General features: G+C 45.5%; 1 protein-coding gene across 4 annotated transcripts in view; it reads left to right on the forward strand.

The window, feature by feature from the left end:
- Positions 1 to 4,412: 4,412 nt before the first annotated feature.
- The window catches only part of LOC138662411 (uncharacterized), a 95,507-nt gene continuing 76,414 nt past the window's right edge, over positions 4,413 to 23,505 (forward strand). Inside the window, exons 1-2 of one of the 4 annotated variants that reach the window (XM_069748016.1) lie at positions 4,498 to 4,555; positions 14,643 to 14,733. The gene's annotated coding sequence lies outside the window, so the exon portion shown is untranslated. Of the gene's footprint in view, positions 4,556 to 14,642; positions 14,734 to 23,505 lie in introns of all 4 variants that reach the window. The other 3 variants (XM_069748013.1, XM_069748014.1, XM_069748012.1) reach the window with 3 other exon arrangements.

A 23,505-nucleotide genomic window follows, 5' to 3' on the forward strand; every position in this document is an offset into this window, starting at 1 on the left:
TCCTAGCGGTTCTGAGACTGTTTTTTCGTGACATATTGGGCTTCATGTTAGTGGTAAATTTAGGTCAATAAATTATGCGTTTATTTGTGATAAAAATGGAAATTTGGCGAAAATTTTGAAAATTTTGCAATTTTCACATTTTGAATTTTTATTCTGTTAAACCAGAGAGTTATGTGACACAAAATAGTTAATAAATAACATTTCCCACATGTATACTTTACATCAGCACAATTTTGGAAACAAAATTTTTTTTTGCTAGGAAGTTATAAGGGTTAAAATTTGACCAGCGATTTCTCATTTTTAAAACGAAATTTACAAAACCATTTTTTTTAGGGACCACCTCACATTTGAAGTCAGTTTGAGGGGTCTATATGGCTGAAAATACCCAAAAGTGACACCATTCAAAAAACTGCACCCCTCAAGGTACTCAAAACCACATTCAAGAAGTTTATTAACCCTTCAGGTGCTTCACAGCAGCAGAAGCAACATGGAAGGAAAAAATGAACATTTAACTTTTTAGTCACAAAAATTATCTTTTAGCAACAATTTTTTTATTTTCCCAATGGTAAAAGGAGAAACTGAACCACGAAAGTTGTTGTACAATTTGTCCTGAGTACGCTGATACCTCATATGTGGGGGTAAACCACTGTTTGGGCGCACGGCAGGGCTTGGAAGGGAAGGAGCGTCATTTGACTTTTTGAATGAAAAATTGGCTCCACTCTTTAACGGACACCATGTCACGTTTGGAGAGCCCCCGTGTGCCTAAAAATTGGAGCTCTCCCACAAGTGACCCTATTTTGGAAACTAGACGCCCCAAGGAACTTATCTAGATGCATAGTGAGCATTTTGAACCCCCAGGTGCTTCACAAATTGATCCGTAAAAATGAAAAGGTACTTTCTTTTCACAAAAAAATTCTTTTCGCCTCAATTTTTTCATTTTCACATGGGCAATAGGATAAAATGGATCATAAAATTTGTTGGGCAATTTCTCCCGAGTACGCCGATACCTCATATGTGGGGCTAAACCACTGTTTGGGCACACGGCAGGGCTCGGAAGGGAAGGCGCGCCATTTGACTTTTTGAATGGAAAATTAGCTCCAATTGTTAGCGGACACCATGTCGCGTTTGGAGAGCCCCTGTGTGCCTAAACATTGGAGCTCCCCCACAAGTGACCCCATTTTGGAAACTAGACCCCCCAAGGAACTTATCTAGATGCATATTGAGCACTTCTGCTTCACAGAAGTTTATAATGCAGAGCCATGAAAATAAAAAATAATTTTTCTTTCCTCAAAAATGATTTTTTAGCCTGGAATTTCCTATTTTGCCAAGGGTAATATGAGGAATTGGACCCCAAATATTGTTGTCCAGTTTGTCCTGAGTACGCTGATACCCCATATGTGGGGGTAAACCACTGTTTGGGCACATGCCGGGGCTCGGAAGTGAAGTAGTGACGTTTTGAAATGCAGAGTTTGATGGAATGCTCTGTGGTCGTCACGTTGCGTTTCCAGAGCCCCTGATGTGGCTAAACAGTAGAAACCCCCCACAAGTGACCCCATTTTGGAAACTAGACCCCGAAAGGAACTTATCTAGATGTGTGGTGAGCACTTTGAACCCCCAAGTGCTTCATAGAAGTTTATAATGCAGAGCCGTGAAAATAATAAATACGTTTTCTTTCCTCAAAAATAATTATTTAGCCCAGAATTTTTTATTTTCCCAAGGGTTACAGGAGAAATTGGACCCCAAAAGTTGTTGTCCAGTTTCTCCTGAGTACGCTGATTCCCCATGTGTGGAGGTAAACCACTGTTTGGGCACACGTCGGGGCTCAGAAGGGAAGTAGTGACTTTTGAAATGCAGACTTTGATGGAATGGTCTGCGGGCGTCACGTTGCGTTTGCAGAGCCCCTGGTGTGCCTAAAAAGTAGAAACCCCCCACAAGTGACCCAATTTTAGAAACTAGACCCCCCAAGGAACTTATCTAGGTATGTGGTGAGCACTTTGATCCCCCAAGTGCTTCACAGACGTTTACAACGCAGAGCCGTGAAAATAAAAAATCATTTTTCTTTCCTCAAAAATGATGTTTTAGCAAGCATTTTTTTATTTTCACAAGGGTAACAGGAGAAATTGGACCCCAGTAATTGTTGCGCAGTTTATCCTGAGTATGCTTGTACCCCATATGTGGGGGTAAACCACTGTTTGGGCACACGTCGGGGCTCAGAATTGAGGGAGCACCATTTGACTTTTTGAATACGAGATTGGCTGGAATCAATGTTGGCGCCATGTTGCGTTTGGAGACCCCTGACGTGCCTAAACAGTGGTAACCCCTCAATTCTACCTCCAACACTAACCCCAACACACCGCTAACTCTAATCCCAACTGTAGCCATAACCCTAATCACAACCCTAACCACAACCCTAATTCCAACCCTAACCCTAAGGCTATGCGCCCACGTTGCGGATTCGTGTGAGATTTTTCAGCATCATTTTTGAAAAATCCACGGGTAAAAGGCAGTGCGTTTTACCTGCGGATTTTCCGCGGATTTCCAGTGTTTTTTGTGCGGATTTCACCTGCGGATTCCTATTGAGGAACAGGTGTAAAACGCTGCGGAATCCGCACAAAGAATTGACATGCTGCGGAAAATACAACGCAGCGTTTCCGCGCGGTATTTTCCGCACCATGGGCACAGCGGATTTGGTTTTCCATAGGTTTACATGGTACTGTAAACCTGGATGGAACACTGCTGCGAATCCGCAGTGGCCAATCCGCTGCGGATCCGCAGCCAAATCCGCACCGTGTGCACATAGCCTAATTCTAAAGGTATGCGCACACGCTGCGGAAAACGCTGCGGATCCGCAGCAGTTTCCCATGAGTTTACAGTTCAATGTAAACCTATGGGAAACAAAAATCGCTGTACACATGCTGCGGAAAAACTGCACGGAAACGCAGCGGATTACATTCCGCAGCATGTCGCTTCTTTCTGCGGATTCCACAGCGGTTTTACAACTGCTCCAATAGAAAATCGCAGTTGTAAAACTGCAGTGAAATGCGCAGAAACCCGCGGTAAATCTACCATAAATCCGCAGTGGTTTAGCACTGCGGATTTATCAAATCCGCAGCGGAAAAATCCGCAGAGGACCAGAATACGTGTGCAGATACCGAAACCCTAACCCTACCCCTAACCCTACCCCTAACCCTACCCCTAACCCTACCCCTACCCCTAACCCTAACCCTAACCCTAGCCCTAACCCTAACCCTATTCTAACATTAGTGGGGAAAAAAAATTCTTTATTTTTTTAATGTCCCTACCTATGGGGGTGACAAAGGGGGGGGTCATTTATTATTTTTTTTATTTTGATCACTGAGATATAATCTATCTCAGTGATCAAAATGCACTTTGGAACGAATCTGCCGGCCGGCAGATTCGGCGGGCGCACTGCGCATGCGCCCGCCATTTTGGAAGATGGCGGCGCCCAGGGAGAAGACGGACGGACCCCGGCAGGATCGGTAAGTATGATGGGGTGCGGGAGCACGGGGGGGGGGGGGGATCGGAGCATGGGGGGTGGAACGGAGCGCGGGAGGGGTGGAACGGAGCACGGGGGGGTGGAACGGAGCACAGGGGGGTAGAACGGAGCACAGGGGGGGTTAAACGGAGCACGGGGGGGTGGATCGGAGTGCAGGGGGGGTGATTGGAGCACGGGGGGGTGATTGGAGCATGGGGGGAGCGGACAAGAGCACGGGGGAGCGGAGCACAGGACGGAGGGGAGCCGGAGCAGTGTACCGGACAGATCGGAGGGCTGGGGGGGCGATCGGTGGGGTGGGGTGGGGGCTCATTAGTGTTTCCAGCCATGGCCGATGATATTGCAGCATCGGCCATGGCTGGATTGTAATATTTCACCAGTTATAATAGGTGAAATATTACAAATCGCTCTGATTGGCAGTTTCACTTTCAACAGCCAATCAGAGCGATCGTAGCCACGGGGGGGTGAAGCCACCCCCCCTGGGCTAAACTACCACTCCCCCTGTCTCTGCAGATCGGGTGAAATGGGAGTTAACCCTTTCACCCGACCTGCAGGGACGCGATCTTTCCATGACGCCACATAGGCGTCATGGGTCGGATTGGCACTGACTTTCATGACGCCTACGTGGCGTCATTGGTCGGAAAGGGGTTAATGTACGTTTTCATTGTTGAAATATTTAAAATAATTAGTAAGCTTATGGGGGAGGGAGGGGTAAAAAAAAGAAACTACTTACAAATTGCCCTACATAAGAATGCTAAACTGGTGCAAATTTAATCAGAAAAAAAAAACAAGAAAACTGAGTGAAATAAGTCAAAACTGGTACAAAGTGAATGATTTCACAATCTACCTCAACTTTTTACACTTACATTGTGGGAGTTGAATGAAGTCAGGTCTACATGGCACTTCCCAGCCTCTCTGCTCTGGACAAACAAGAAATTTCAGTTCCAGAGATACAAGATTTCCTGCTACATTAGACAAAGAGACACAATCCTATCAATATTAGACTAAAGAAGACCCGGCGGAGCGTGCTCGTCTGATGAGGTAACAGTCTATGGATTTCATATTATATCTACAGTAGACGATGAGATTACTTTATCCTACATCCTAGGAGGTTTGGATTATTACACATTGTGGACGTTGAATCCCTTCAGTTTAATTTCCCTCCTTGTGGTAGTTTGTTCAGTTATTGTGTTGATGCTATAATATAAATCATGGATTTTTATAGTCGTTTGAATAATATGGTTCCTGTTTTTCCCCTGTGTTTTTTTAATCTAATTTCCACCCTTTCATCCCTGTCAAGTATACTACTTGAATTAAAAAATAATTCTGCAATTACTCACCGTGTATGACAATATATGCCTGTCCTGTTATGGATTTTGTAGAGATGGCTGCTCCGACCCTGAAATATAGGAAAAAAGATTTAAGTTATAATCTACTGTGATTTATAGGCATCAGTAAAATCTATGGGATGAACAAGAGCATTTGGGGCCACGACAACGTATTCTTCATCCCTTGTCCTAATGAATATTCAGGGTTCCCCTCTCGACAGGTTCTTTATGCAGAGATATAGAATATTAAATCAAAAGATGATGGAAAGGAGATGGGGTGGTAAGGGTTAAACATCACCGGAATGGAGTCTATATTAAAGTTGTTTTCCATATAATATTAAGTCACTTTATATATTGCTGGCCGACCTGCGATCTTGCATTAAGACATCATATTAAGAGGTCGGAATTTAATCTTTTGCTATGGGACCTGCTCTCCGCTGGGTATGTTCCTGCTTATAAGAGATCTGCTGTTAATCATACATTTCACAAAGTATCTAATAAATTCATTGCACGTCGTAATAGAAAGATCAACATTTATAGGATGAGTTATCATCTGCGGTGAATTATAACCAGTGAATTATGTGGAATAAGTTACCATTTGCTGTAAATTGTAAAACTAGCACAAAACACAAATTGTAAATTCTAAACCTGTAAAAGGAATGAAGAAAATAAATAAATGAAAAAAAAAAAGAACAGAACTTGTCAAAATTTCGGAGAGGCATAATAGGTTCCTTTGGCATGTTAGACAAAGAAAAAACATGGAATATTTGAAGACAATAGGGAAATTAACACATACAGTGGGGAAAAAAAGTATTTAGTCAGTCAGCAATAGTGCAAGTTCCACCACTTAAAAATATGAGAGGCGTCTGTAATTTACATCATAGGTAGACCTCAACTATGGGAGGCAAACTGAGAAAAAAAAATCCAGAAAATCACATTGTCTGTTTTTTTAACAATTTATTTGCATATTATGGTGGAAAATAAGTATTTGGTCAGAAACAAACAATCAAGATTTCTGGCTCTCACAGACCTGTAACTTCTTCTTTAAGAGTCTCCTCTTTCCTCCACTCATTACCTGTAGTAATGGCACCTGTTTAAACTTGTTATCAGTATAAAAAGACACCTGTGCACACCCTCAAACAGTCTGACTCCAAACTCCACTATGGTGAAGACCAAAGAGCTGTCAAAGGACACCAGAAACAAAATTGTAGCCCTGCACCAGGCTGGGAAGACTGAATCTGCAATAGCCAACCAGCTTGGAGTGAAGAAATCAACAGTGGGAGCAATAATTAGAAAATGGAAGACATACAAGACCACTGATAATCTCCCTCGATCTGGGGCTCCACGCAAAATCCCACCCCGTGGGGTCAGAATGATCACAAGAACGGTGAGCAAAAATCCCAGAACCACGCGGGGGGACCTAGTGAATGAACTGCAGAAAGCTGGGACCAATGTAACAAGGCCTACTATAAGTAACACACTACACCACCATGGACTCAGATCCTGCAGTGCCAGACATGTCCCACTGCTTAAGCCAGTACATGTCCGGGCCCGTCTGAAGTTTGCTAGAGAGCATTTGGATGATCCAGAGGAGTTTTGGGAGAATGTCCTATGGTCTGATGAAACCAAACTGGAACTGTTTGGTAGAAACACAACTTGTCGTGTTTGGAGGAAAAAGAATACTGAGCTGCATCCATCAAACACCATACCTACTGTAAAGCATGGTGGTGGAAACATCATGCTTTGGGGCTGTTTCTCTGCAAAGGGGCCAGGACGACTGATCCGGGTACATGAAAGAATGAATGGGGCCATGTATTGTGAGATTTTGAGTGCAAACCTCCTTCCATCAGCAAGGGCATTGAAGATGAAACGTGGCTGGGTCTTTCAACATGACAATGATCCAAAGCACACCACCAGGGCAACGAAGGAGTGGCTTCGTAAGAAGCATTTCAAGGTCCTGGAGTGGCCTAGCCAGTCTCCAGATCTCAACCCTATAGAAAACCTTTGGAGGGAGTTGAAAGTCTGTGTTGCCAAGTGAAAAGCCAAAAACATCACTGCTCTAGAGGAGATCTGCATGGAGGAATGGGCCAACATACCAACAACAGTGTGTGGCAACCTTGTGAAGATTTACAGAAAACGTTTGACCTCTGTCATTGCCAACAAAGAATATATTACAAAGTATTGAGATGAAATTTTGTTTCTGACCAAATACTTATTTTCCACCACAATATGCAAATAAATTGTTAAAAAAACAGACAATGTGATTTTCTGGATTTTTTTTTCTCAGTTTGTCTCCCATAGTTGAGGTCTACCTATGATGTAAATTACAGACGCCTCTCATCTTTTTAAGTGGTGGAACTTGCACTATTGCTGACTGACTAAATACTTTTTTGCCCCACTGTATCCCACATAAACAGTTGTATATTATATTCCCTATGCTTGTTAGGTGGAGAATGATTGCGGATGGCGTGTGATCCTCTGATCACTGGATCAGTTGTTTCTGAAACTCGTATGGAAGCACGCTGATTACGGCTCCCATATCAAACTTTGTGATGTCAGCGCCATTCGCCATCCTCGTTCTGTAATCCCCCTCAGGTGATGCCACTGGCCGGGGCTCTCTGTATCTCGACCCATGCCGGTCTGACTGCTCAAACAATTGCAACACGTTTCTGCTCAGCTTCAGCAGTCTGTTGCATCATCGAGGGATTTAGTACTTAAACGATTTTCTTCTGGATTCCTTTGGACTTATATCAGCAGCAGTGAGTCGGGCTCATATCTCCAGCTCCACTATGTTATTACTTATGTATTACATATTATTATAATATTGAGGTTGTTATCTACACATGCTCTTTCTGGAGATATCTGTTGTTACAGTTGACTTGCAGCTTGCTTTAGCTCAGCCGTTTGTGCTCATATCATTAGATTTTTTTTAATACATTTGGTATCTTAAATAATTACCTTTATATTGTTCACATCCTAGTTACTGAGCTTATTCTGTGCTCCAGGCTCTTGGTTTTTCTAATCCTGCATTCAGTGCATTCTTCTTTATTGTTGTCATTGGCAGCAACACTGAGGTAAGGTGACGGACATTATATAATATTTTTAGTATATTTTATCATTCCACTCTTGTTATTCAATACTTTCATATGTCCGTATTGGATGGTCACTTTAACATCATTTTAGCGTGGAGGTGTTTGACCTATTTTAGATTTAACAAATACAGTGGGGAAAATAAGTATTTGCTACACTGTCGATATTGCAAATTTTCCCACCATCAAAGACTGTAGAGGTCTGTAATTTTTATTGTAGGTATACTTCAACTGTGAGAGACAAAATCTAAGAAAAAAATAAAGAAAATCACATTTTAGAATTTTTACAGAATTTGCATTTTATTTCATGAAATAAGTATTTGATACAATAGAAAAGCAGAACTTAATATTTGGTACAGAAATCTTTGTTTGCAATTACAGAGGTCAAACATTTCCTGTAGTTCTTGACCAAGTTTGCCCACACTGCAGCAGGCCCACTCCTCCATACAGATCTTCTCCGGATCTTTCAGGTTTCGAGGCTGTCACTGGGCAAAATTGAGTTTCAGCCCCCTCCAAAGAATTTCCATTGTTTTCAGGTCTGGAGACTTGCTAAACCACTCCAGACCTTCAAATGCGTATTAAGAAGCCACTCCTTAAGTTGCCCTGTCTGTGTGTTTTGAGTTGTTGTCATGGTAGAAGACCCAGTCACGAATCATCTTCAGTGCTATTACTGTAGGAAGGAGGTTGTTGGACAAAATCTCACGATACATGACCCCATCCATCTTCCCTTAAATATGGTGCAGTCGTCCTGTCCCTTGCAGAAAAGCACCCCCAAAGTATGAGGTTTCCCCCATTATTTATCATGGTTGGGATGGGGTTCTTGGGGTTGTACTCGTCCTTCTTCCTCCAAACACGGTGAGTGGAGTGGATACCAAAAAGTTCTATTTTGATCTCATCTGACCACATGACCTTCTGCCATGCCTCCTCTGGATCATCCAGATGGTCAATGGCAAACTTCATACAGGCATGAACATGTGCTGGCATGAGCAGGGGGACCTTGTGTGCCCTAAAGGATTTTAATCCATAATGACATAGTGTCCTACTAACCGTAATGTTTGAGACTGTGGTCCCAGCTTTTTCAAGTCATTGACCCGGTCCTCCTGTGTAGTTTTTGGCCGATTCCTGACCTTTCTCAGAATCATCCTTACCCCACGAGGCGATATCTTGCAAGGAGCTCCTGGCTGTGGAAGATTGACTATCATCTTGTGCTTCTTACATTTTCTAATAATTGTGCTAACAGTTGTAGCCTTCCCACCAAGCTGTTTGCCTATTGTTCTGTAGTCCATCCCAGTTTTGTGCACGTCTACAATTTTGTCCCTGGTGTCCTTAGACAGCTCTTTGGTCTTGGCCATGGTGGAAGAGTTGGAATGTGATTGAGTGTATGGACAGGTGTCTTTTATACAGGTAATGAGTTCAAACAGGTGCACTTAATCAAGGTAATGAGTGCAGAGTAGTAGGGCTTCTTAAAAAAAAACAACTTACAGGTCTGTGAGTGCCAGAATTCTTGCTGGTTGGTAGGTGATCAAATACTGACTACATGCAATAAAATGCAACTTGATTATTTAAAAATCATACATTGTGATTTAGTTTTTTATTTTTTTTTTATTTTTAGATTCTGTCTTTCACAGTTGAAGTGTATCTATTATAAAAATTACAAACCTCTCATTCTTTGTAAGTGGGAAAACTTGCAAAATTGGCAGTGTATCAAATACTTATTTTCCTTACTGAATGTTACTGCCCCAAATTTTTTTAATTATTATTATGTTATTATACATTTTTATAGCGCCATTTATTTCATGGCGCTTTACATATGAAAAAAGGGCAAATATAGACAAATACGATAAACATGAGCAAAAAGCAAGGCACTTACAGGTACAGAAGGAGGGAGGACCCTGCCCGCGAGGGCTCACAGTCTGCAGGGGATGGGTGAGGATACACTAGGAGAGGGTAGATCTGGTTGTGCGGCAATTCAGTATGTTGAGGATCACTGCAGGCTTTAGGCTTGTCGAAAGAGGTGAGTCTTCAGGTTCTTTTTGAAGGTTTCTTTGGTAGGCAAGAGTCTGATGTGATGTGGTAGAGAGTTCCAGAGTATGGGGGAAGCACGGGAGAAGTCTTGGATGTGGTTGTGGGAAGAAGAGATGAGAGGGGAGTAGAGAAGGAGATCTTGTGAGGATCGTAGGTTGCGTGTAGGTTAGTACCGGAGGAGAGGACCATGTCACAGATGTATGGAGGAGACATTGTGTGGATGGCTTTGTATGTCATAGTAAGGGTTTTGAACTGGAGTCTCTGGACGATAGGAAGCCAGTGAAGGGCTTGGCTTAGGGGAGAGGCTGGGGAATAACGGGAAGACAGGTGATTCGTTGGGTAGCAGAGTGTAGGATGGATTGGAGTGGTGCCAGAGTGCTAGAGGGGAGGCCAGAGAGTAGGAGGTTGCAGTATTCAAGGCGGGAGATAATGAAGGTGTGCACTAGTGTTTTTGTGGTCAAGGAATGCGCGGATCCGGGAAATATTTTTGAGTTTGAGACGGCAGGAGGAGGCAAGGGCTTGGATATGTGGCTTGAAAGAGAGGGCAGAGTCAACGATCACCCCAAGGCACCGAGCACGCGGGACTGGGGAAAGTGAGCAGCCGTTGACATTGATGGATAGGTCTGGTGGAGGGGTAGAATGAGATGGGAGAAAGATGATTAATTTTGTTTTGTCCATGTTCAGTTTTAGAAATTGAGCAGAAAAGAAGGCCGAGATAGCAGACAGACCGTGTGGGATTTTGGTGAGTAAAGAGGTGAGGTCAGGTCCAGATAAGTAGATCTGTGTGTCATCAGCATAGAGATGATACTGCAAACCATGGGATTCTATGAGCTGTCCCAGGCCGAAGGTGTAGATGGAGAAGAGTAGGGGTCCTAGAACTGAGCCTTGAGGAACACCGACAGACAAGGGGCGAGGTGAGGAGGTGGTGTGGGAGAGGGAGACACTGAATGTTCGGTGTGTTAGATATGACGAGATTCAGAATAGGGCTAAGTCTGTGATACGAAGATATGAGAGAATCTGTAGCAGAGGGGAGTGGTCCACAGTGTCAAAGGCAGAAGACAGGTCCAGGAAAAGAAGGAGAGAGTAGTGTCGCTTGCTTTTGGCGGTTAGTAGGTCATTGGTGACTTTAGTTAGGGCAGTTTCAGTTGAGTGATGGGGTCGGAAGCCAAATTGTAGCCGGTCAAAGAGGGAGCAGGAAGAGAGGTGGGAGGAAAGTGCAAGATGGACATGCTGTTCCAGTAGTTTTGAGGCATAAGGGAGAAAAGATATCAAGGCGATAGCAAGACACAGAGGATGGGTCGAGGGAGGGCTTTTTGAGGATGGGTGTGATCTTGGCATGTTTGAAGGATGAGGGGAAGGCACCAGTTGTGAGTGAGAGGTTAAAGAGGTGTATTAGGGATGGAATAAAGACTGTGGCGAGATTGGGGATTAGGTGGGACGGAAGCGGGTCAAGCGTGCAAGTGGTGAGGTGTGATCTTGACAGGAGGTTGGAAAGCTGATCTTCTGTCATGGTGGAGAAGCTGGTTTTGGAGGAACAGGGTTGAGCAGCTAAGAGGGGCATTGGGTGCTGTGGGCCAAAGCTTTCTCTGATCGTATCGATCTTCTGTTTAAAGAAAGATGCAAAGTCTTCAGCAGAAATGAGAGGGGAGGGAGGAGGTGCTGGGGGACGGAGTAGTGAATTGAAAGTGTTGAAAAGCTGTTTAGGATTGTGAGACAGGGAGGATATGAGAGATGAGAAGTAAGTTTGTTTTGCGGCAGTGAGCGTGGACTTGAAAGTGGCGAGGGTCAGCTTGTATGCAATGAAGTGGTTGGCAGAGAGATTGTAAATAGAGTTGTATGCGATTTCTGCGAGGGTGAGTGAGTTTGTGGAGTGGGGGTTGCACACTAGGAGAGAAAAGGGAAGAGAATGTCAGTAGATTGTGGTCAGACAGGGGGAGGGGTGAGTTAGTGAGATTAGTATGGGAGCAGAAGTGGGTAAAGATAATGTCTAGTGTGTGACCATCTTTGTGAGTGGCCGCAGAGGACCATTGAGTGAGGCCGAAGGAGGCAGTGACCGATAAAAGTTTAGAGGCAGCTGAGGTGGAAGTCTCAATGGGAATATTGAAGTCACCCATGATGATAGTGGGGATGTCAGCAGAGAGGAAATGAAGTAGCCAGGTGGTTAAGTGGTCAAGAAAAGTGGAGATGGCTAGTTCTGTGGGGCGGTAGATGACAGCCAGCTGGAGGTTGGAGGGGGAATAGATGAGGACGGAGTGCACCTCAAACGAGGGAAGAGTAGCGGAGGGGGTTAGCGGAATTGGAGTAAAGGAGCAGGTGTAGGACAGGAGCAAGCCAACTCCTCCACCACGTTTGGTGCTGGGGCGAGGGGTGTGAGAGAGGTGGACTCCGCCATAGGAAAGTGCAGTCGGAGAGGCTGAGTCAGAGGGGTTGAGGCAAGTTTCACTGATGCCGAGGAAGGAGAGTTTGTTGGTGATGAAGAAGTCATGGATAAATGGCAGTTTGTTGCAGACGGAGCATGCGTTCCATAGTTCTCCAGGTAGGGGGGCGGGGGAGTAGGGGCTGGATGAATGGGTATGAGGTTATCATAGTTGGGAAAACATGTAAAGGATCGTGGCAGGGGGGTAGAAATGAGTGTGGGGATGTGTTGAGGAGGGCCAGGATTTGGGTATACCTAACCAGCAATGAGGAGTAGCAGAGAGAGCATTAGAAGGTGGGAGCAGGATAGGACATGATGGGGCCGTGTGTGTCTGAGAAAGAGGATTGTATGTGGAGGAACAGCTGTGAGGAGGAGGTGAGATGGCTGGGGAGGATGGAGGGGGAAATTACTAATTCCTTACTAGGTGGGGAATTACAGGAGGTAAGGAAAAATAGAGTAGTATAGGTGTGAAAGAGAAAAGAAACCAAAACATTGTATTGGTTTGATATTCTGTTACCTTACAGTCAAATTCCAGTCCAATTCAAGTCTAATTCAGAGTAATGTAACTAGAAATCGGCAATTCGAAAGATGGAACCTGAAAGATGCCTGAATCAGACCAAAATCTGGATCAGACCCATGGCTTCGAATCAGTAGCGTAGCTACCGGGGGGTAACTGTATCGGTGCACGCAGCACGCCGATACAGTTACATTCTGTGGCAGAGCAGGGAGAATCGATGTCCCTGCTCTGCCGCTATGGGGTTCCTGAGCAGGCGGGGGGCCCGGAGCCAGCAGTGGGCCCCCTGCCATCATCGTATGGTGAGCTGTACCGGCATCTAGCCGATACAGCTCACCGCAGTGATGAGGGAAGGAGCGCTGCGCTCCTCCCATCTTCCCCCACACCGTCTGACAGCGGGCATGATGACGTAACCGCCCAGTGCCCGCTGTCAGATGAGCGGGAGCAGGAGCAGGAAGCACCGCTGGAACAAGGAGGAAGAGAGGTGAGTATTTATTTACTGTCTATTTTTATGGGGGCCGCGTTAGGTGTCTGCCTATGGGGGGGGGAGTGCTACCTTATATACAGGATCTGCCTATGGGGGGAGTGCTGCCTTATTCTACAGGATCTGCCTATAAGGGGGGAGAGCTGCCTTATATACAGGATCTGCCTATGGGGGGGGGGGAGTGCTGCCTTATTCTACAGTATCTGCCTATGGGGGGGAGTGCTGCCTTATATACAGGATCTGCCTATAGGGGGAGTGCTGCCTTATTCTACACGATCTGCCTATGGGGGGGTGCTGCCTTATACTACAGGGTCTGCCTATGGGGGTACTGTTTAAACTACAGGGTTTGCCTATAGGGGTGCTGCCTTGTGCTATATTGAGGACTATCTGGCACATTATACTATATGGAGGTTATCTATGGGGCCATCATACAGTGTGGGGATTACAGTGATAGAGCCATCAAACAGTTTGAAGGCTACTAAAGGGTCAGTATATTGTGTGGGTGGTACTATACAGTTAGGGGGCACTATACTGTGTATAGGGGAGCTGTACAGGGGGGGAGACTCGGGACATTATTAAATGTAAAGAGGGCACTTATTGTAATAGGGGAACTCGGGTTACTGTGACTATCAAAGGGGCACACAGAGGGCATTATTACTTTCTAGGGGGCAAAATGTGGGCTTTGTTTTCTAGGGCACTTGCACCCGGCATTACTGTATTATAGAGGGGTGCTTTAGAATTTAGAGGGTACAGAGAACCACAGAGTAGGTGCAGTAATATATACATACGGCAGCAGCGGCTCAGCATTGGAGGTGGAGCAGGTGGAGTAATAGGGACACATACGGCAGCAGCGGCTCAGTATCGGGGTATCAGGTAGAGTAATAGGGACACATACGGCAACAGCGGCTCAGTATCGGGGTATCAGGTGTAGTAATAGGGTCACATATGGCAGCAGAGGCTCAGTATTGGGGTATCAGGTGGAGTAATAGGGTCACATACGGCAGCAGCGGCTTAGTATTGGGATATCAGGTGCAGTAATAGGGACACATACGGCAGCAGCGGCTCAGTATTGGGATATCAGGTGCAGTAATAGGGACACATATGGCAGCAGCGGCTCAGTATTAGGGTATCAGGTGCAGTAATAGGGAAACATACGGCAGCAGCGGCTCAGTATTGGGGTATCAGCAGGATGAGGGGTTTGTGCAGGTTGGGAATAAATGGTGATGGCTCGAATCTGAGAAGTGAAACGTGTCTTTGTTGTTTTCTCTGCAGACGAGTTGTAGCTGGAAGAAGTTGTCATGTCGGTCTGGGCCAGATGGAAAAGACTGGAAAAGTGATGATTCCATCATAAAGAACGTCAATGGTAAGTCATTATCTATAACTGTGTTGTGATCTCTTATATGCTCTGTAGGGCTGGTATCTACCACTGACCATATGGCGGTAATATCAATATTGGTCGTTATATAGAGATTATCTTCAGTAACAGCGCGGTCTTCTGCTGAGGTTCTCCTCCACTATTAGGGGGCGTCATCGAGTTGTAATCAAGGTTACCTGGTAAGAGGCCCACTCAGAAGCTTCGCCCCCCTGGACCAAAACCCTAGCTACGCCTCTGCTTGAATATCTGGGATTAACACTGCTCAGCTGTGAGAATGTGTGTGAGTGGGCCCAGAACACATGTTCACAGTTAAGCAAAGGTCATAATAGATGGGGGGAGGGGTTACACTGACCACTCAGCTATGCCTGTAAACACAGGGGCAGTGAAATATATATTGTGGACACAGAGTAGGGCCGTAACTATAACCGGGGCAGCCGGGGCACTGCCCCGGGGCCCCAAACTGATGGTAAAAAATTGTACTTTAATACTTTAAATTCTCAGAAAATACCCAACTCCTATATTCCTGTCAGACAAAGTCTCTCCTGTCCTCCGGGTGACAATCATTTCAATAATTTCCAGGAGCTCTGCAAGCTGTCAATGAATGGAAACCTGCACTGGCCTGGAGAGTCTCATAGCACAAGATTTGTCACAGAGAGTGACTGTAACAAACTCTCAGCATCACTGAGAGGAGGCAGACTCAGCAGACACAAATATCTCTATGACAAACTGTGAGAAGCCCTGCTATAGGTCTATACTGCTGCGAGGCCTGTGTGTTGTATACAACAATGCGTAGCAGGCTTCACCACGTTCCGCACAACCTCTAGTGATTGAAATGTTGAGGGGCCCCACTATGAAGTTTTGCCCCGGGGCCCCGAAGTTTATAGTTACGGCACTGACACAGAGTGATGGGGTATGCACAGCATATCATCATGACTACTGCAACCTCCTGCTCTGTGGCCTCCCGTCTAACACTCTCGCACCCCTCCAATCTATTCTAAACTCTGCTGCCCGACTAATCCACCTGTCCCCCCGCTATTCCCCGGCTTCTCCCCTCTGTCAATCCCTTCACTGGCTCCCCATTGCCCAGAGACTCCAGTACAAAACCCTAACCATGACGTACAAAGCCATCCACAACCTGTATCCTCCATACATCTGTGACCTCGTCTCCCGGTACTTACCTATACGCAACCTCCAATCCTCACAAAATCTCCTTCTCTATTCACCTCTTATCTCCTCTTCCCACAATCATATACAAGATTTCTCTTGTGTATCACCCCTACTCTGGAACCCTCTACCACAACACATCAGACTCTCGCCTACCATCGAAACCTTCAAAAAGAGCCTGAAGACCTACCTGTTCCGGCAAGCCTATAACCTGCAGTAACCACCGATTGACCAAACCACTGCACGACCAGCTCTACCCTCGCCTACTGTATCCTCACCCATCCCTTGTAGATTGTGAGCCTTCGCTGGCAGGGTCCTCTCTCCTCCTGTACCAGTTATGACTTGTATTGTTTAAGATTATTGTACTTGTTTTTATTATGTATTCCCCTCTTTACATGTAAAGCAGCAATGGAATGAATGGCGCTATAACAATAAATAATAATAATAATAATATCATAGAAAATCAATGCAATATACAAAGACATTCAGGAGCTAGGGATAGCTGTGGACATTCAGTTCATACTATAGAAAATCAATGAAATATACAGAGACATTCAGGAGCTAGTGAGAGCTGTGGACATTCAGTTCATACCTGTGAGAAGAGGAGAACAGCTAGAGTTAGATGGTACAGATGGTGATGCTGATAATATTGTAGCAGTGATGATTGGCCAAATGCATTCTAGAATTCAAGTCTAATTCAGAGTAATGCAACTAGAAATCTGCAATTTGAAAGATGGAACCTGAGAAATCCCTGAATCAGACCAAAGTCTAGATCAGACCCATGGTTTCAAACATATCTGGGATTAACACTGCTCAGCTGTGAGAGAATGAAATTAAAATTAAACAAATTAAGAAAACATTTCAATCTCATATCAGATATCAATGAAAAAAAAGATTCAAGTTGAAAATCTTTACTTATACATTGTATAATTTGTTGAGATCTAAAGATAAGCGAATATTTCAATGTTTGGTAGGGATTAGGATCGCCGAATTAGCAGTATTTGCCGATTAATTCATCAAACATAACTAACCCCATTACAGTCAATGGGAGGCAAAAAGAAATGCATGCACAACACCTTCAAACTGCCCCAAAAGCTTCCAAACACATTAAAATAGGGGGAGCCACCAGGAAAGTGGCCTCAATTCACCCAGAGTACAAATTGTAGCATGGCATGGCAGCAATCATCACCATGCATGAGGTATCGGGTCTGGGGGAGCATTTACAGCTTTCAATAGAATGTCAAAGTAAGACAAGGTGGGTGATGGATCAGTATAGGCCTGCTATGCTGAGAGCATTGATACCACATGCTGTTGCTCAACCTGCTTTCATGCTCAACCACACTTAGGTGGCACAAATATCAGTTTTATAGACTATTATTATCAGAAAACTCTAAAGAAAGATGGTAACAAGGATAGATGACTCAAAGGAAGTGGAGGCCTGATGGTCTCGGAGGCCTACTGCTACAGGCAACACGCATGAAGGAGACCCAACCAGGAGTCTACACATTTGCCAAAATTATTCACAGACAGCAACTAAGGCTACTTTCACACTAGCGTCGGAATCTCCCCGTCGCAATGCGTCGGGCAGAGATTCCGACGCTAGCGTTTGACGCACTGCACAACGGGGGCAGCGGATGCATTTCTCCGGCGCATCCGCTGCCCCATTGTGAGGTGCGGGGAGGTGGGGGCGGAGTTCCGGCCGCGCATGCGCGGTCGGAAAAAGCGGTCCGTCAGGAGCAAAAAACGTTACAGGTAACGTTTTTTGCTCCCGGCGGTCTGCCACAACACGGCGCAACCGTCACACGACGGTTGCGACGTGTGGCAAAGCGTTGCAATGCGTCGCTAATGTTAATCTATGGGGCAAAAAACGCATCCGGCAAACAACTTTGCAGGATGCGTTTTTTGCCATAAACGACGCATTGCGACGTCTGGCAAAAAACGCCAGTGTGAAAGTAGCCCAAGTGGCATCAATTTCACCACAGTAGAAATAGTATAATAGGGACCGACAGGTCTTCCACCACACCCAACTAGAAGTGTTCACATTTCCAAAAATTAGGGCCTGACACCACTGAAGTGGCATAAATTTTACCAGAGTAGAAATAGTATAATAGGGACCAACACACCTTTCACTACAGTCTACCTAGCAGTTGTCGACTCAATCAGGAGTCTTTAAATTTAAAAAAATGAGAGACTGACACCACCAAAGTGGCATAAATTTCACGAGAGTAGAAATAATATAACAGGGACCGACACTTCTTTCACTACAGCCAACCAGGCAAATGTAGACCAACCATGACTTCACATTTCCACAAGTTTGTGCTAAGGCTAGGGTCACATTGCGTTAGTGCAATCCGTTTAGCGCTATCGCTAGTGGGTTGCGCTAACGCAATGTTTTTAATGGGGCCGCGTCCCGGGGTCGCGGTAACGTCCCCGCTCTCGCAGAGCCCCGATCTGTGAGAGCGGGGAACGGACCGCGGGCGCGCCTCGGACGCTGCAAGCCAGGAATCACCGGCGCGTCGCTAGCACGTGCCGAACATGGCACGCGCTAGTGCTGCGCGTTCCCATTGCCGTGAATGGGCGCGCTAACGGATGCGTTGCACGGCGTTAATTTCGCCGTGCAACGCTGTCCGTTAGCGCGTTCCCATTAACGCAATGGGAACCAAGCCTAACATCTGTAGCAGTAGCAGCATCAACAGCAGGCACACAAGCCACACTAAAGATATCACAGACTGCAGTTACGGGAGATTAATGCAGCACTCTAAAAAATGCAACATCGCTTAGTCTGTGCAGTCTGCGATTGGAGTGCAAAAGTCCTTGGAGATACATTCAGGGGACAGCCGGCTATGCTTATCCGTCAGGATACCACCAGCAGCGCTGAAGACACATTCTTAGAGAACACTCGCTGCCAGGCATGATAACCTCCAAGGCGTGTGAGGCGAGCTCAGGCCACTCTTCCATTTTTGAAAACCAAAATGTGAAAGGGTCCAAACCCTCCCTGATGGTATTCATATTCAGTTCTAGATACTCCAGCATCATCCTCTCCATTCATTCACTACGTGTAAGACTTGAGCTCTGTTGAGCTGGTGCACAAGCTGGTCTAAAAAAAAGTGTTAAAAGGACTCACAGAAATTGCTTTTTCCACTTACACTACTGCAGCTGCTGCTGCTAATGTTTTGGCGTTGACTAATTGACGTGCCAGAGGTTGGAAGTCTAGAGCTGCTATGCGCACTGTGTGCCTCACTGCTGTCTTAGGGAAAATCTCTCTTCATGTTGTGTAAAAGCGTATTTTGGTACTGCAGCATTTGCGTGTCCCTTTCCAGGGCGGGAAGTATCTGGCAAAATTTGGTTTTAAAGTGGATCTAACCCAGTAATCAGCATTATTTCGAATCATAACTATGCAGGGATCATATTGCAGAGAGTGCAGCAAGAAGTCACTCATATGATCGATCTCTTTCATGAGAACCAAGCCTATGCTGTGTTGGTGGATGGGCAACACGGTTGCTTGTTTCCTCCATCCCCTCCCGTCAATCATGCACAACAGAGAGGGGATGATTATCTTCTTCATCTCTTGACAGTTACTTGCTCATAAGCTCTTCCTCCTTCATTTGTTCCTCGGCTCATGCACCATCACTAACAGTTTGTCTGTTATCACCAGCCAATCTCCATAGCAGTAATCCACCCTCCCTTAACACCCGCCTGTGTGACGACAGTCTGGAACTTTGAACTTTCGGCTTCATCCTCTGCTTCCTGCTCTTCCTCTGGGACTACCACCTCCTCCCACAGGCTATTCAAAATCTGCCCCAGCATTTAGATGACCGGAATAGTGAGGCTGATGACAGCGTCCTCAGTGCTATCCATCTTTGTAGCCATTTCTAAACTGTGCAGAAGGATGCAGAGGTCCTTAATCTGTGCCCACTCCGCAAACATGATATGGAACACGTTCTGCGTTGGCCCAGGCTATACTACATGACGTACTGTGTCAAAGCTCATTGCAGCTGCCACAGTCGCTGCAACATGTGCAGAGTGGAATTTCAATGTGTCGGTACGTCGCATATCAACCTTTGTATCGATGGAAGTCGATAACCTGAGGGGTGCGAACAGCGGAAGGGAGAACACAGCTTCCGTGCTTTCTGCAGCAGCTTACCCAGGCCAGGATAGTGGAGGAGAAAATGCTGTACCACCAGGTTGTGGACGTGAGCCATGCAAGGCACGTATGGGAGCTTGCCTCGGTGTAGGGCCGCCACCAGGTTCGCACAGTTATCGGACATGACCTTCCATAGATGCAGGTTCAGCAGAGACAGCCAATGCTCAAACTCAGGCTGTACAGCTGTCCACAACTCTTCAGCTATATGTCTATGATCTCCAAGGCATATCAATGTTAGTACTGCCTGATTGTGGGGAGCCCTGTCCATGCAGTACGGAGGTGTTGGGGGTTTGCTCTGCACTGTTGGAACTCGTGTCTCATTAACTCAGAGGATGAGGGCACAGGTGAAGGCCCTAGAGGAGGTAGAGGAGGAGGCAGAAGCAGTGGAGGAAGTGTGAAATATAGAAGTTTGTCCTGCAAGCCTTGGGGATTCCAAGACTTGTGGAGCAGCGCCTGTCTCCACAGCCACCAAAGTTACCAAGTGCCAAGTCAGAAAGATGTAACGCCCTTGGCCAGGTTTACTGGTCCAAGTGTCTGTGGTGAAATGCACCCTACCAGATATAGATTTAGTCAAGGAACAGGTGATGTTGTCTGCAACATGCTAGTGTAGCGCAGGCACAGCTTTCTTAGAAAAGTAATGGCGACTTAGCATCTGGTACTGGGGGACTGTGAAGGCCATCAGCTTTTGGAAACCTTCTGTATCTACCAGGTGGAAAGGCAGCATTTCTGTGCCCAACAGATTGGAGACAGTGGAGTTCAACCTCTTAGCTTTGTCATGCGTAGGAGGAAACAATCTTTTACGTGACCACAACTGCAGGACCGTGGGCTGGCTGCAGTGCTGAGAGAGGGCAGAGTATAGTGAACTGGACAAACTGCTGGACCATAAGGGAAGAGCAGGCGAAGAGGTGACGGTGGATTGAGAAATTTGTGGTGTGCTTGTTCTCGGAGATCGGTCAAAACCAGTAGGCAAGTCTGATTCTGTTGCAGTTGATGGCGGGCTCTCAGTCAGCGTGACTGGAGTGGGTAAAGAACCTGAGGTTCTGCGGTCGGAGACCTGCCTCACAATATTTGGCACGGTAACAGAGGAGGAGGAAGAAGCAGCAGCAGCGATTGATGGGGCAGCTGATGGTTGTTGAGGTTCGCATTTTGGTACAGTGGGATTCCAAGAGTAACGCATGTTGATTGCGCATGTGAAGGTTCATACATGAAGTAGCCAAATTATTGCACTTTTCCCTCTACTCAGTTTATTTTGCAAAGTTGGCAGATTACGTGAGTTGGCTCATCCTTTGTGATATTAAAAAAAGGCCCATGCTAGGCAACTCTTGCCACCCCTGCAAGCTGCAGACCCACGAACGCAGCTGGTCACAGCCACAGTAATGGTTAAGGATGCATTGCTCATTGTGGCTGCATCACTACGTGTCTGCGATGTATGGTGCAACGTGACCTCCTCGTCTTCCTCCTCAGATGACCTATTCAGCTGTGTGCCTCTGTGTTCAAGCCAACTGAGATCTAACACCTCATTGTCATCATCCTCTGTTATCATATTCCTCACCTTTGGAGGCACCCTCCTCCTCCTCTTCCTGCCCTCACAGCACAGAAGTCTGCATGAGCCTCAGATATCTGTGTCTCAGTAGGAACACCCTTTACCCACCCGCAGGGTTAACGTCTGGTTCATGATGTTGCTCAGACCCTACTTTGCCCTGCCCCGAAAACAAGCTTAAAAAAATTGGCATTGGTGCAGATTTCCTCCTCTTGAGTCTGTGAAGCTTTTGAGTACACTTCTGCTGCCCATGGCATAGAATGTGTGAACAGCTCTTCAGATGCAAACATCTTTGGTTCCCTAGAATCAGTTGTACGGTTGGAGAGTTGTTATGCTGTGCGTCTGCCAAAGAAAGGTAGTGGAGTAGCCCAACCAGTAACAGTTGCCAGGTGTATTTGTACAGGACGTGACTTGTTGGTTCACTAGTGCTTTCATAAGCTTTGCCACCTACCCTGTGTACATTTTGAATACCAAACCTAATCTCCCTTCCACCATGACCTCACTTTCTTCCAGTCATGTTGCTCAGATACTGTGGTAGGAGCACAGTATTAGCAACAAAAAAATTAAATGTTCAACTCTGCACTCGCTCTGCAAAAAACTGAATTTCTGTGGCAGTAGTTGACAAGGTGAAATATGGCCTGCTGAATCACAGTCACAGAAGAAAGTTTGAGTGTGGATGATGCCTTTATGACAAAGAAGATAAGCTCAAAACTATTTAAAAATTAGATCTCCCCTACTGTATGACATTAGTGACACAAGATTTTTTTTAAGCCTGTGGATGAGGTCTCTATAACATAGGATAGTTGCTATAAACAATTTGAAATTGAGATGTTCCCTACTGTATGACGTTAGTAAGTGAACATTTTTTTTTTTTGACTGTGGGCAACCTATAAGATATGCTCCAAACAATTTCAAAATCGGATTTACCCTGCTGTATCACATCTGTAAAACTAAAAAAAAAATTGTTTTTTTTATGTGCAACAGCTCTGCAGACACTACAATTTCACCGCCACTAAATTACAACGTGGGATATGGCGGTCTGTATCACGTTTAGCAACAGAAAAAAATTATTATTTTTTTAATGTGCATGAGGTATCCACTCTGTGGAATTTCACAGCCACTAAATAGCAAGGTGAGATATGGCACGGTAAATCACTGTAGCAACTGCCCCCACCCAAATTTCTTCATGCACAACAGCTCAAATCACAGAACAAAGTCACCAGACCATGAAATGACAAGGTGGGATATGGCATGTTGTTTAACATTTAGCTATTGAAAAAATACGATTTAGAATGGTATACTCGTGCATGGAGCACGACAGAAGCAGTGCACAACACAATTATATGACATGTACTCTGTCTGTGGACATTAGTAATAGCAAATAAAAGAAAAAAAAATGTTGCTGGAAGGTCGATTTCACAACCACACAGGACACTACCTAGCTAAACTATCTGAGTAAGAATCAGCCGCATAGCTAACTACATGAAATCTAGCTGCTAGCAGTGCCAGCATCAGGAGCAGCCTCTCTGCATTGTTACGGTGTCAAAATGGTGCTAAAACAAGATGTCCACTGTTCATATGGAGAGGGACATGTGATTTCAGCAGCCAATGACACAAGCCCTTGAGTCAGGACACTGTGGATGTTTCCTGCGCCCTGATTGGCTAGCCACAATGTGCACGCAAAGATAGAAAAAAAAGTTACTGTTGTGAGGGGTTGACACACTTAGCTGCTTTTTCAGGTGGGCACAGGAACACTTTGGTGCTAAAACACCTGCTGGTTTATTAACATCAGCATACACCAAAGCAGTGTTCAGAAAAACCCCATTATGGGTGTCAGGTCCGAGCATTCCTACATGAACAGTTTCCTGGAAAGTGGATTGGTCATCATGGGCCAGTTGAATGACAACCAAGG

The sequence above is a fragment of the Ranitomeya imitator genome, chromosome 2, assembly GCF_032444005.1.
Source record: "Ranitomeya imitator isolate aRanImi1 chromosome 2, aRanImi1.pri, whole genome shotgun sequence".
Lineage (NCBI taxonomy): Eukaryota > Metazoa > Chordata > Amphibia > Anura > Dendrobatidae > Ranitomeya > Ranitomeya imitator.